The following is a 13,329-nucleotide window of genomic DNA, read 5'->3' as shown; positions in this document are numbered from 1 at the left end:
TTACTGAATCTCTATCTACCTTCAAATATATAACAACAATGAACAACCAAAGCTGCAGTTCACTAATTTGGAGACCATATTTAATTTACTATTCAGTAAAATCATCCCTACTAGCAACAGCTCACAAACAATATAGAAATTTCCTTGATAAATATAATAAATCATATAAAAAATCTGGGGCTTCAGTTTTTTATTGTAGCACATTCCAGGATAATTCATGGAGAAAACCCAAATGTTGTCTCCTTGGTACGACATGACTGCAAATTGAGTTACATCCAACATTTTAAAGAACCTCCCATTTGGAAAATAGAAAAAAATTTGCACCAGTACTCACCTGCAACTTTTTCCTCAAAAACACAATGATCAGCAGATAATGTTATGTTCATCTTTGTGACAACTGCAGGATTCTCAGTTCCTGTATCCAAAGAGGTCCATGTCATAAGTAACTTATTAGATAGCTTCAAACATATGGACACATAATACTACAGAAACAAACATCTTACCATCAATTCCAATTACTGGCTCAACAACTTCGTTTGCCCTACCAACAGCAAGGATACCAGCCTGAAATATATATAAGGCAATTCATTCACAAGGCAACAACACCAAGACATAAAAAAACAGGTATCTCTAGTGTTTTCCAATACTGATGGTCCTTTCATTGTATAAGTATGAAATGAAAATGGTTGAATAGTGTTGTGAGTGCTTGTGTGCATGAGATATAGATAGAAAGAACATCCGTGGTGGATTTATAATTGCACAAAAACGTTCCACTGGAAATATACCCAGGTTTGAAATGCCGCAGAAGACAAGAAGAGCAATTTATAAATACTGCTTTCAACAATTATTTTAAGAAATAAGACAATTATATTGCCAACTGTGGATTATTTGATTCGACTGAAATTTGGAAGGGGTATAATGTGCAGAGAACATCTTAATTAATCAATATTGACTCCCTATTAGAAATGAAAGGAAAATATTCTGTCAACTACTGATCAATAACCATCTTACTGAGCTTACTGGAAAAATTGCCAGTGAATTAACATAAAGAAAAAATACAGAAATATCTTTTGCATCATCTCCATCCCAGAATACATTGGCAGTGAACAAAAGAACTCCCCTCAGTTCTCAGTATTACATGGTTTAATAAAAAGTCAAGATCAAATCCTTAAACTGATCTGAGTTTCAAAAGGATATGATTTTATAGCAAGGTTCCTTATGGTTTGTTGGTGGTAAATAAAATCTCCCTTATCTCCAACCTTCTTGCACAAACAAAAACAGACATAAAACTAAAATACATATATGAATATATACACACCTAAATGTGCCTCCTTGAAATTAGTTTGGCACAAGCTTCCCTGCCCTTGCCTTCACAGCTAGTTCCTTGACCTGAAAGTCAAGTGACCCAGAATAAGATATTGACAAAAACTGACTATTGGAAGCCTAAAACTAGAAAAAGTAACTTAAAGAAATATATAACAGGGGAGGAAGTTGTGAAAAAGAAGTTGATCAACCAAAATCTATTTACTTCCATATATAATAATTTATTGCATACTTCATGTTAATCAAGTTTAACATGAAATCCATATATGCCTTTTAAGAGCAGTAGGTATTTTCTTTATCCTTCTTTCTATAAGTAGCAAAGATGAAAAACTAAGCCTTGAAGATTCCATCATAGTACATCCCCGACAAAGTCATCAAACTGAAATAAAGAGGATTAGAAATATACCTCCGATGAGATTGCAGATATGGCTTTCTGATCTGCATTCTATACTATGGGAGTCATCAGTCCCTGTAACAAACATAACAATCAACTTCGGATGCCACATAGACCTTTAAGAAAAAGTGCATTATGCAGCATACCTTCTCAGTGGCAACTGCTATTGATATATCAACAGCATCACATAAAATAATTTCTCCTTTTTCAACATCCCAATAAGCTGCCACATATTGAAAACTAAATTTTAGTATAAAAAATATAAATAGAAAGCATGGAAAATAGCATACACACCCAAGAGAATTATAATCACTAAAGTTTTTCCTTCTCCAGATTAATATGATACCAGTTAAAGGAACTATAGTAACAATTTTTTTTGCTGATACCACCTTAATTTACATCGGCTTATACCCTTGATTATTCCCAACTTCAACAGCATAGCAAAACAAAGGCCAATACAATATAACCACGTATACCTATCAGAAGAGTAATAAACAGGGTTTACCAAGGAAACTTTTAAGATTATATATAAAGCATCTTCAACAGCAGTATCACAACTTCATCTATGAAGATAAAATTGGAAAATAATTATCTTATATTGTGTAAACTTAACTTTGCTTCACATCCAGATATATTTCTGAGCAATCTATCAGAACATGGTATAAACAACAAATATCTTACCATTAGCTTCCGCTACATTTTCAGAGCGACTGCAACAGCTTTAATGACTATGTCATTAACTGAAACTTTAACATTATGATTTTCTGTAAATTGAGGAAGAAAAGGATGAGCAGTCTGCAAAATCACAAGTGCCCAACAAACACATAATACATATATTCCATACGTTGAAGCTCTTTTCTGAAAGAAAGAAGAGGATCCAGTATGACATCTGAAAGACACCATCATATTCTTTCAGATCAAAGATTTAATAAAAGCAAGAAAATGAGACTAGGCAATGTTGTTTCAGAACCTGAAGATAAATATAAATGGGGTGTATTTTGTTTTGATTCCAGCAACCTTCTTGCTATAACCTGCAGTAGAATTACTAACGAAGTTAAAAAGAATATTCTACGTTGATTATAGGTATGACTAACCAAATCTCATAGTTGAGTGTGTACCAATACCATCCAATTTGCACTTTAATTTAATAGAAAATAACTGGAAAATAACAACATTATGTGTGTGAATCACCTATATCAGAATAAAGAGCTTAATTACTATTTCACATAACAACATTATGTGAATAGGCCAAAGTCACACCAATGAGGTTTAAAAAACCCAAAATCCCACCCATCCGTTAAAAATCTCAGTTATGGTTAAGGGCAAAATAGTCATTTAATAAAAAATTTTAAAAATCTAAAGTTTTATTACGTTTACCCCTCTCAGCTGGAAAACTCACAATTCCCCCTCCACCTGAAGTTTGAAAAATCAAAATTTTTCACCTAAAGTTTGCAAATGTCACCGGAGGTGGCCATCTCCAATGGCGTCGGCTCTTCCTCCCGGCTTAATTCTCCCCATCAATCACTTTCTAGCCATTGACAAAGGCTAATTCCTTTTATGAAGATGAAATCGTCTTCGTCGAAGTGTCTTTTTCTTGGACAAAGACAACTGTCGGAGGTCTCAAATGAAGACAATCCGACAAAGAAAATTTCATCTTCATCTGAGGAATTAGCCTTCGTTAATGGTTGGGAAGTGATCAGCAGGAAGATTTAAGCCGGGAGGGAGAGCCAATGCCACTAGAGACGGCAAAATTCGCCATGTTCGACAATGATTTGCAAACCCTAGGGGGGAAATTTTGATTTTTTAAACTTTAGGTTGGGGGATTTGGGAGATTTTCAAGCTGAGGGGGGCAAAGGTAATAAAACTTTAGTTTTTTTTGTTAAAAGACGATTTTAACCTTAACCCTAACCGAGATTTTTAACTGATGAATAGAATTTTGAGTTTTTCAAACCTCACGGGTGTGGTTTTGGGATAACACTTAAACTTGGGTGGGAAATAGTCCTTTGGCCAATAGAATAATATCTTATGTACACACAAACTAACATGTCATCATGTGATCAAGTGATTTTAAATTAAAGATAAAGTATACAATTAGATCATCAAATTACATGATGATACATTAGCTTGTTTATACCTGTTAGTAAGAGAACATTTCTAAATGTAATTGTGAAATCAAAGAGAAGGAGTTCAAAATATTTTCCTTGTATTGATAGAGAATAGAACATTGCAATATATGCAGTTACAATAGCGTTATAGAAAGAAACAAATTAAGTCAAATTTCTAAAATACAGATTCTATCCTAATATGGCTTGATAGCTTTCCTAATATAATAAAATATAACTCAACACTTTCCCTCAATCTGGAGCATATAAATCATATATACCAAGTTTGTTACAAATGAAACTAATTCGAAGACCTCGAAGAGATTTAGTAAGTATATTAGTTAGCTGATCATTTGAACTGACATGACTTGTGAAGATACAACCGAACAGAATCTTTTCGTAAACAAAATGATAATCGATTTCTATATGTTTTGTTCTTTCATGAAACACTAGGTTTGAGGAAATATGAAAAACAGCTTGATTATCACAAAGTAATGACCTCTGTGATACTTCTATAAACTTTAATTTTTGAATCAACTGCTTTAACTAAATAAACTCGCAAGTGACTAAGACCATAGCACGATATTCTACTTTTGCGCTTGACCTAACAACATCTTGTTTTTTACTTTTTCATGATACAAGATTTCCTCCAAACAATACACAATACTCACAAGTGGAACATCTGTCTGATGGAAAACTTGCCCAATCAGCATCTGAATACCCAATAATCTGAGTATGTCCATTATTCTCGTATAGCAACCCTTTTGAAGGAATTGACTAACAACACTAACAGAAAAAGAAATATCTGGTTGTGTGATGGTGAAATAATTGAGTTTACCAACCAATCTCTGATATCTCCTAGGACCTACAAGTGGCTCCCCCTATCTAGGTAAAAGCTTAGCATTAGGGTCCATGGGAGAGTTTCTGGGTTTGCAATTTGACGTTCTTGTTATCTTCAAAATATCCAATGCATACTTTCTTTGAGAGATGGCAATTTCAGATTTAGACTAAGCGACTTCTATACTAAGAAAATATCTAACTGGACCCAAATCTTTGGTTTGAAAGTGACTAAACAGATACTCCTTTAATTGCTCAATATCCTCTTGATCACTTCATGTAATAATAATTTCATCAACATAGGCCACTAGATAGATACATTATCCTTGTGAAATATGTCTATAGAACATTGAATGGTTAGATTCACTTTGTAGCTTGCGAAATTCTTAGATAATAGTACTAAAGTGACCGAACTAGGCACAGGGACATTGTTTCAGGCCATATAGAGAATGATGGAGCTTACAAACCAATCCAGACTCCCTTTGAGCAATAAAACTAGAAGGTTGCTCCATATAGACCTTTCCTTGTAGTTCACCATGAAGAAAAACATTTTTGATATCTAACTGATACAAAGGCCATTGTCAAATGGCAACCACAGATAAAAATAGTCGAACAGATGACATTTTGGCTACAGGAGAGAAAGTTTCATAATAATCAAGGCCATATGATTGAGTGTATCCTTTAGCCACCAACCGTGTTTTCAGTCTATCAACCTGACCATCAGGACCAACTTTAATAGCATAGATTCACCTACAACTAACTGTTGAATGGCCGGGGTAATGGGACTAGTTCTTAGGTATCATTAGCATGTAGAGCACTCATTTCATCCACCATTGCTTATCGTCATCTGGGATCAGATAGTGCCTCATGAACAGTAGTAAGGATAGACATAGAGAACAAAGTGGATACAAAAGCATAGTATGGTGAAGATAAACAATCATAACTAAGAAAATTATAGATAGGATGAGTATTACGAATTGAGCACATACCTTTACGAATGGCGATGGGAAATTGATCATCAGGAGGTAAGACCTCAGTAACAGAGGATTCTGGAGCAAGAAGTTGGTACATCGGGTCCATAGGGACTAAATCACCTAAAGGAGAAGCAAGACCATCACCTGCAAAAGGACTAATTGGAGAAATGTTTGTACCAGTAGAAAGAGGTGACTATTCTGAGAGGAAAGAATAACGATTATGCTTAAAGTGTGAATCTAGTAGGGGAACAATATATGGGATCGGAAGAACTTTTATGATAGAAGAGTTGTCTAGTTGAGAAGAAGAAAAAAAATAAAAAGGAGACTAAAAGAATGTAATGTTTGTAAAAAGGTATTAACGACGTGTGTTAGAAGAATAACATCGATAACCCTTTTGAAAATGCAAGTATCCAAGGAAGACATATTTAATGGAACAAGCAGATAATTTGTCCTGACCAAGAGATAAATTGTGAACAAAACAAGTACAGTTGAAGACATGGGATTGAAGAGGAAACAACGACTAATCAAGATACAGAATAAAGTGAGATATCTAATCTTGCAAAACTGAAGAAGGCATTCGATTAGTGAAGAAGCAAATTGTAAGAACAACATCTACCCAAAAATGGAAAAGAGCATGACTATGTATCAATAAAGTACAATTAGTTTCAATGAGATATCGATTTTAATGTTCGACAATCTTATTTTGCTACGGAGCATGAGCATAAGAGGACTGATGTAAAATCCCTTTGGAAGCCATAAATTTAGTGAATGGAGTAGAGAAGTATTTGATTACATTATCATTGCGCAATTTACAAATAGTAGTAGAGAATTGTGTTTCAACTTCAGCAAAAAAAGATTCAAAAATAGAAAATAGTTCAAATTTATTTTTCATTAAAAATAATTAAGTGCAATGCAAATAATCATCAATAAATATAACAAAATATCGAAATCCCAAAACAAACACTACTCGACTAGGACCTCAAACATATGAATGAACTAACTCAACAAACGATGTAGCATTGTTATTGATACGATTTGGAAATGATATAAGAGTATGTTTTTCAAGCTAACAGGACTCGCAATTAAAGGATGATAAATGTGACAAACCAAGTACCATATTCTGCAGTTTTGATAAACTAAGGTGTCCCAAATGATTGTGAAGAAGCGTCGGAGACTCAGTGATGGCACATGCTACAAAATCAGGTGGACTTAGTTGGTAGAGGCCTTATGACTCACATTCTGTGCCAATCATCAATCTCATACTATGATCCTATATAAGAATAAAGTCATTAGTAAAGGTAATTGTACAATTTAAGAAACGAACGAGTTTGCTAACAAAAATAAGATTAAATGAGCAGTCAAGGAGATAAAAGACAAACTCCAAAGGCAAGAGTGGGAAAGGGTGGCACGACCTACTACTTTTGCATTAACAATAGATCCATTGGCTAATGTTATAGTAGGCAATGAAGTTAAAATAGTAAATTGAAAAAATAGATGAGGGTTACCAGAGATGTGATCAGAGGCACCAGAATCAAGGACCCATGGCTCGAAAAGGGAAGAGTGAGTAAGGCACACAACTGAATTATCCAAATGAATAACCGAAGCAACAGAAGATGAAGACTGTTTTGTTATCTGATATCAGAGATAGTCTTCAAGATCAACACCATCGTGAATAACCAAAGCAGTCAAGGACAGTTGAGGTTGTACTCCAAAGGTTTCATGAGGAGAATTAGATATACTGATCTAAACAACATTGACAATTCGAAATGGACGACCATGTAGCTTATAACATTTGTCCCTGTTGTGACCCTACCTGTTATAATAACTGCACTTTAGCCGATTCCCCCAACCACCATGATCTTTTGGCTGTTGGTTCTGGGAGATAAGGACAGATGAGTCAAAATTGGTGGTACCAAAATATCCAGTCGTAACACTTGGGGAAAACACACGAAGAAGCTGAGCAAAGACTTCATCAAGGGTTGGGACAACTGCACTAGCAAGAATTTGATCTCGAACATGAGTAAGGTTACGACTAATGACAATCAATGCGAAAGCCATAAAAAATTTGTTTCGCTGGTTTGAACAAATTAATATCCAAAATAATACCCTAGATCCAAGCTAAGCACAAAGAATTGTTCAAACCCAATCCAATATCCACCAATATCTAAATCAAATATTATAGCAAGCCCAATCCAAATATCCACCAAAATATTGAATATCCACAAAAATCCAAATTTAATGCAAACATGCAAGCAAGCCCAATCCAAATATCCGATAGCCAATATTCACCAAAAATAAAAATAAAAAGTTTGCAAGGCCGAGAGAAAAAATCTCAACTCACAAGTGAGAAGGCATTTCACAGTCGCTAAAATCAGCCACCGTAGGAGATTGCCTAGATAAAATCAGCCATCGCCGGAGCTCTGAAGATATCCTTTGGTTGTCGGAAAAAGGACCCTTTGAACAAGACAGAACACGACTGCCAAAGAGATGAGTCGCTCGGTACAGTGCAAGAAAAGAGAAACCAAAAAAAAAAAAAAACTCGGCTACTGAGAAGAAGATCCGTGTGTTATAGCGCTGTCAAGGGGAGTCACAACTTGCACGTCACCAAAAAATACCAGGAGTCTGCTAAGGCAGTCTTCGATGGCTGCAAAATGGAAGAACACAACGCCGGAAAGATGAAACTGATGACCGTAAAGAAGACCCAATGCCAGAAATAGGAAAGCCGGAGATATGAAACCGATGGAGACACTGTACGACGACCAACAAAGGGAGGAGGACAGTGCCAGAAAAATACTGACCGACTGGAAGTAATATCCTTCTGCGTTGCGGTGAAAAAGACAGTTTTCAAGGTATGGGGTGGTGGCGTAATTGGGAAAATAAAACACCCTATTTTCATGGGATGAAAAAGGTGATTCTTAAACTAACAGGGTGCAGAAGAAGATACCCAGCTCTAATAGACGATACCACGTGAAGAAATAAAATGAATAATTTTTGTATAGATATTACATCTTATTCTTATACATGATTGTATAGATATTATCTCTTATACAAGGAATATACATAATATATCTTATATAGGTAAACAAAATCAATCTAATTAAATTATAATTATACCTAACAAAAAAAATAAATATTTGTTGCATGTCCAGTGGATTTTCCAACACATGCAGTAAATTTGGAAAAATTGGTAAGAATGCATTTATGGAGAGGAGTGACCAATGAAAATTGAGAGGTGGAGTGATTTTATTGATCATAAGGTAATGGAATTTGGCTATGTAAACCTACCCCACTTTCAATTGTATACACACACTTCTTCATTCTAAAAACGTTCTTGCTCCTTGCTTCTTCTTACTTCTTGTTTTACAGTTCATTCTATTATATTTATAATATATTATTAGTACGACCAGTTTAGGCATATTTTAATATTAGTTATATTTTAATTATATTATTATTTTATTTGTATATTATAAATATGAATATCTTAATTATCATATTTCAATTATCTTTTAATTTTTATTGTTCTGCTATTTAATTGTTTATTTATATTTATATTATGTTTATAATCTGAAATTTGAAAAATCATAAATCTAAACCTAAAGTCCGAAATGTTATAAATCTAAATCTGAAGTCCTGAATATTATTTATAACCTGAAGTTTAGAAAATTATGAATTTAAAGCTGAAATCCTGAATATCATAAATTTGGATCTGAAATTTTGAATATTATTTGTAACCCAAAGTTTACAAAATCATGAATTTGAACCTAAAGTCATGAATCTCATTTATAACTTGAAGTTTACAAAAATATAAATCTGGGATAGAGGTCTTTAATATTATTTGAATATTTATTTTATTATAATAATTGTATCTAATTTGCAATATGAAATTTGTAAAATTGTGAGAGTATATATATATGTATAGGGTCCCGAAGTCCCAAGTTTCATCAAAAATCTTTATTTTATAATAGCTATATCATATTTGAAATTTGAAATTTGCATAAATTGTGAAAAATATGGTTTTGAAGTCCAAAAAAAAAAATAAGAATAAATATTATAATATTTTGAATACTAATTACAAAACTAAAAATTTTATAAATATGAGATAATATATGAACTTGAAGTTTCTATAAATTAATCTTAATATTTTTCCTATAAAATTAGTTGTCTTGTAAATATAAGATATTATTTAAACCTGAATTTTCAAATATTAACTCATATATATTGTCTTACAAAACTAGAAGTTTTGTAAATATGATAATATTTGAACTTGAAGTTCATAAAATTAAATGGATAATATTAAATAGGCTTTCCACAGAATTCCCCACCTAAAATTTATGAACCTTGAGAAAGTGATTAAATAAAATTTCCAGAATGACAAATACAATGCTACTATTTTTCTGGCATCATATCCTTAAAGGATTACAAGCCAAATATATGAATAAAATTATAGATCCATTAAATTCGTAGTAAAATTTGACAGATAAATTTGAATATCATATTTAATAATACTTTCAATGGCTCTATAATTTAGTTCAACTTTATAATATTCATAATTTTTCTTGATTGAGATAATGTGGAAAATAAAATATTCTTCACTTTTTATACATATATATATATATATATATATATATATATATATATATATGATATAATATGCTACTATAGTAGCGATATTGAGGAAAAAAAATTTGAATTAATATTTTCTTATTAATAAAAATCATCAAACTCGTCTCATAAGTATTACATCATTCTCTGAAGTGAATGCAACTACCGGAAATATTTATCATGGGTGTGAGTAGGATTATAGATGAAATAATTTTCAATCTGAAGAAAATAGTTATAATAGAAAATCTTAGTCATACCACTAAAAGTGGAATAAGACTGAAATGAAATAAAAATAACACAGAGTAAACTACAAAACAATAGATGTGGTCATAAATGACATTGGTTATGTACTTGTAGTACACACAAACATTAGTTCAATCTATATTAAGTATCCATAAGAACTAAATTTTTGATGATTTAGCTCCTGTCGATCTAATGATTTTTTATGTTTCAAAACTTCTTTTAAGAATAAAATATAGATCATTTGACTAGTGACATGAATGTCCAAAATTTTTACAACTAAAATTCATCATATATAATTATTTTGGAGTCAGGAATATTATTTTGTGTTTTATTATCATTATCTCCTTCATTTCAATATTTTATGTATGTTATAACTAACATAATTTTTAAATGAAAGAAAATAGACTTCAAAATTGAAACATTAACTTCGAAAGCTGATAATAGAGACATGTGTTTGATGGGTAATGCAACAACGCATATAATTCTCAAGGAAAAGAATTTTTTCTTAACTTCAGCACTGATTAAAGCTAAAATAAATACTATATCAGGATCAATAAATTTGATTGAAGGCTCCAAAAGAGCCAGAATTTTGTTAAAAATTAGGCTCAAATTAAGCATCAATGATACATTATATTCAAGTAGATCCAGAAGAAATCTACTTAGTTTTAAAGATATAAAAAAAAATGGTTATCACATTGAAACCATGAGTGAAAATGACATAGAATTTATCTGTATAACTGGTAATACCTTCAAAAGAAGGTTTATACTAGAAAAATTACCTGTTTTATCATTTGAATTGTATTATATAATCATAAAGGAATTGAAACCTACGCAATATCGAACAAGAGATTTTCTAATCCAAAAATATTTATGCTTTGGCATAATTGTTTAGGCCACCTAGGATCTATAATGATACGTAGGATTATTGAAAATTCGTATAGACATACATTAAATAATCATAAAATTTTATTGTCTAGTAAAAAATTCTGCACTGCTTGTTCTTAAGGCAAATTAGTAATAAGACCATCTCCCTCCAAAATTGGAGTTGAATCCTTATCATTCATACAAAAGATTCGGGGGGTATATGTGGACATATTTATCCACCAAGTAGACTATTTCATTATTTTATGGTCTTAATTTATGCATCTGTATAATGGTCTCATGTTTATTTATTGCCAACTCGAAATGTTGCATTTGTTAAATTGTTAATACAAATTATAAAATTAAAGACACATTTCGCAGATTATTCAATCAAGTCAACACAGCTAGATATTACTAGTAAATTTAAATCCAAAATATTTGATGATTATTACATGTGTATAGAGATTGATGTTGAACATCCAGTCTTGCATTTTCACATGTAAAATGGATTAGTTGAGTCTTCTTATCATCAATATTTTCCTTTATAATTGGTTATTAACTACCAACCTGATATATCTCATTTGAGGATATTTAGTTATCCTATATGTGTCCCTATTGCGTATTGCGTCTCTTCAATGCACAAAAATGGGACCCCAATATTGTTTGAAAATTTATATTGGATATAATTCATCATCTATTATCAGGTATCTTGAACTATTAATAGGTGATCTTTTTATTGCACGATTTATAGATTATCACTTTGATGAGACAACATTCCCACTTTTAGGGGAAAAAAAACACCACCTGAAATTAGATATGAACTTACTTGGTATGTACCTACCATGTCTTATCTGGATCTGCACACATCTCAAAGTGAAACTGAAGTGCAAAAGATAGTGTATTTACAAATTATTATCGACCAAATGTCTAATGCATTTGCAAACACAACAAAAGTGACAAGATCATATGTTTCAGCTACCAACGTACTAACAAGAATTAATGTGACAGCTAAACAGTCTATTCAAGTCATGACTGATCAATCTATTGCATGCCAAAAGCATGGTGAACTTGTTGGATTGAAGGACACTGTTCCTAAAAAAAAGATAAATAATCAAATAGATATCAATCATGATAATCCTAAAATGAATGAAAAATTAGCATTCTCTAATTTTCTTCCAAAAGAGGTTATGTGTTGTGCAGCGGAAATAAAAACACAATTTCTATGCTATTGAATATACAAAATAATAGGCAGAAAATACAATGCAAAAAAATAAAAGAAAGAGAACACAAGAATTTACGAGGTTCAGTAAATGTATCTACGTCCTCGGTGTCACTGACTACTTTCACTATCTTCAAATAATAGTTATAAAGGAAAAATAAACTATTAGAGATCCCTAATAATAAGATTCTCTCAATATAATTGTGTTTAACTACAATTGTTTTTGGGATGATTTTGAATTAAAACCAGGACCTCTATTTATAGCCTTTGGTAAAATACAAAGAGAATAAATTAATAGATGTAGGACCTAAAAAGCCAATTTTCCAATAATCTCCACCTTCGCGATTTAACGCATCCCACCAAATTTCCCTTATATTTTTCTTCTTCAATGATGACTTCAAATGCATGTTTCTATGCAATTTAAGTTGGCAGGATATTGATCAAGTTCAAACAATGATTGAACTTGATCGTTGTTACCACCTTGGTCATCATATCAATAGGGTTCTTAATAGTCCCAATTTTCAGAAGTCGTATATTCCCTTCTTCAACTATCTCCCTTACAAAATGATGTCTAACGTCAATATGTTTAGTCCGTGCATGGAATATTGGATTCTTTGCCAAATGAATTGCACTTTAACTATTAGAATACATATTGACATGCTTCTGAACAATTCCTAAATCTTCCAACAATCCTTGTAACCAAATAGGTTCCTTTATAGCCTTTATAATTGCCATATAATCTGCCTTTATAATAGACAAAGCAACAATAGACTA

General features: G+C 32.1%; 1 long non-coding RNA gene across 1 annotated transcript; it reads right to left on the bottom strand.

The window, feature by feature from the left end:
* Positions 1–331: 331 nt before the first annotated feature.
* On the bottom strand, positions 332–2,591 carry LOC123192191. The gene is made up of 6 exons (XR_006496832.1): positions 2,399–2,591; positions 1,864–1,940; positions 1,730–1,792; positions 1,319–1,389; positions 504–564; positions 332–415 (listed from the first exon to the last, which is right to left on the bottom strand). It is a non-coding gene; the product is annotated as an uncharacterized LOC123192191 (long non-coding RNA).
* Between the last annotated feature and the right edge of the window lie 10,738 nt (positions 2,592–13,329).

The sequence above is a fragment of the Mangifera indica genome, chromosome 12, assembly GCF_011075055.1.
Source record: "Mangifera indica cultivar Alphonso chromosome 12, CATAS_Mindica_2.1, whole genome shotgun sequence".
Taxonomy (NCBI): Eukaryota; Viridiplantae; Streptophyta; class Magnoliopsida; order Sapindales; family Anacardiaceae; genus Mangifera; species Mangifera indica.
This window is presented reverse-complemented; position numbering and strand designations above follow the sequence as displayed.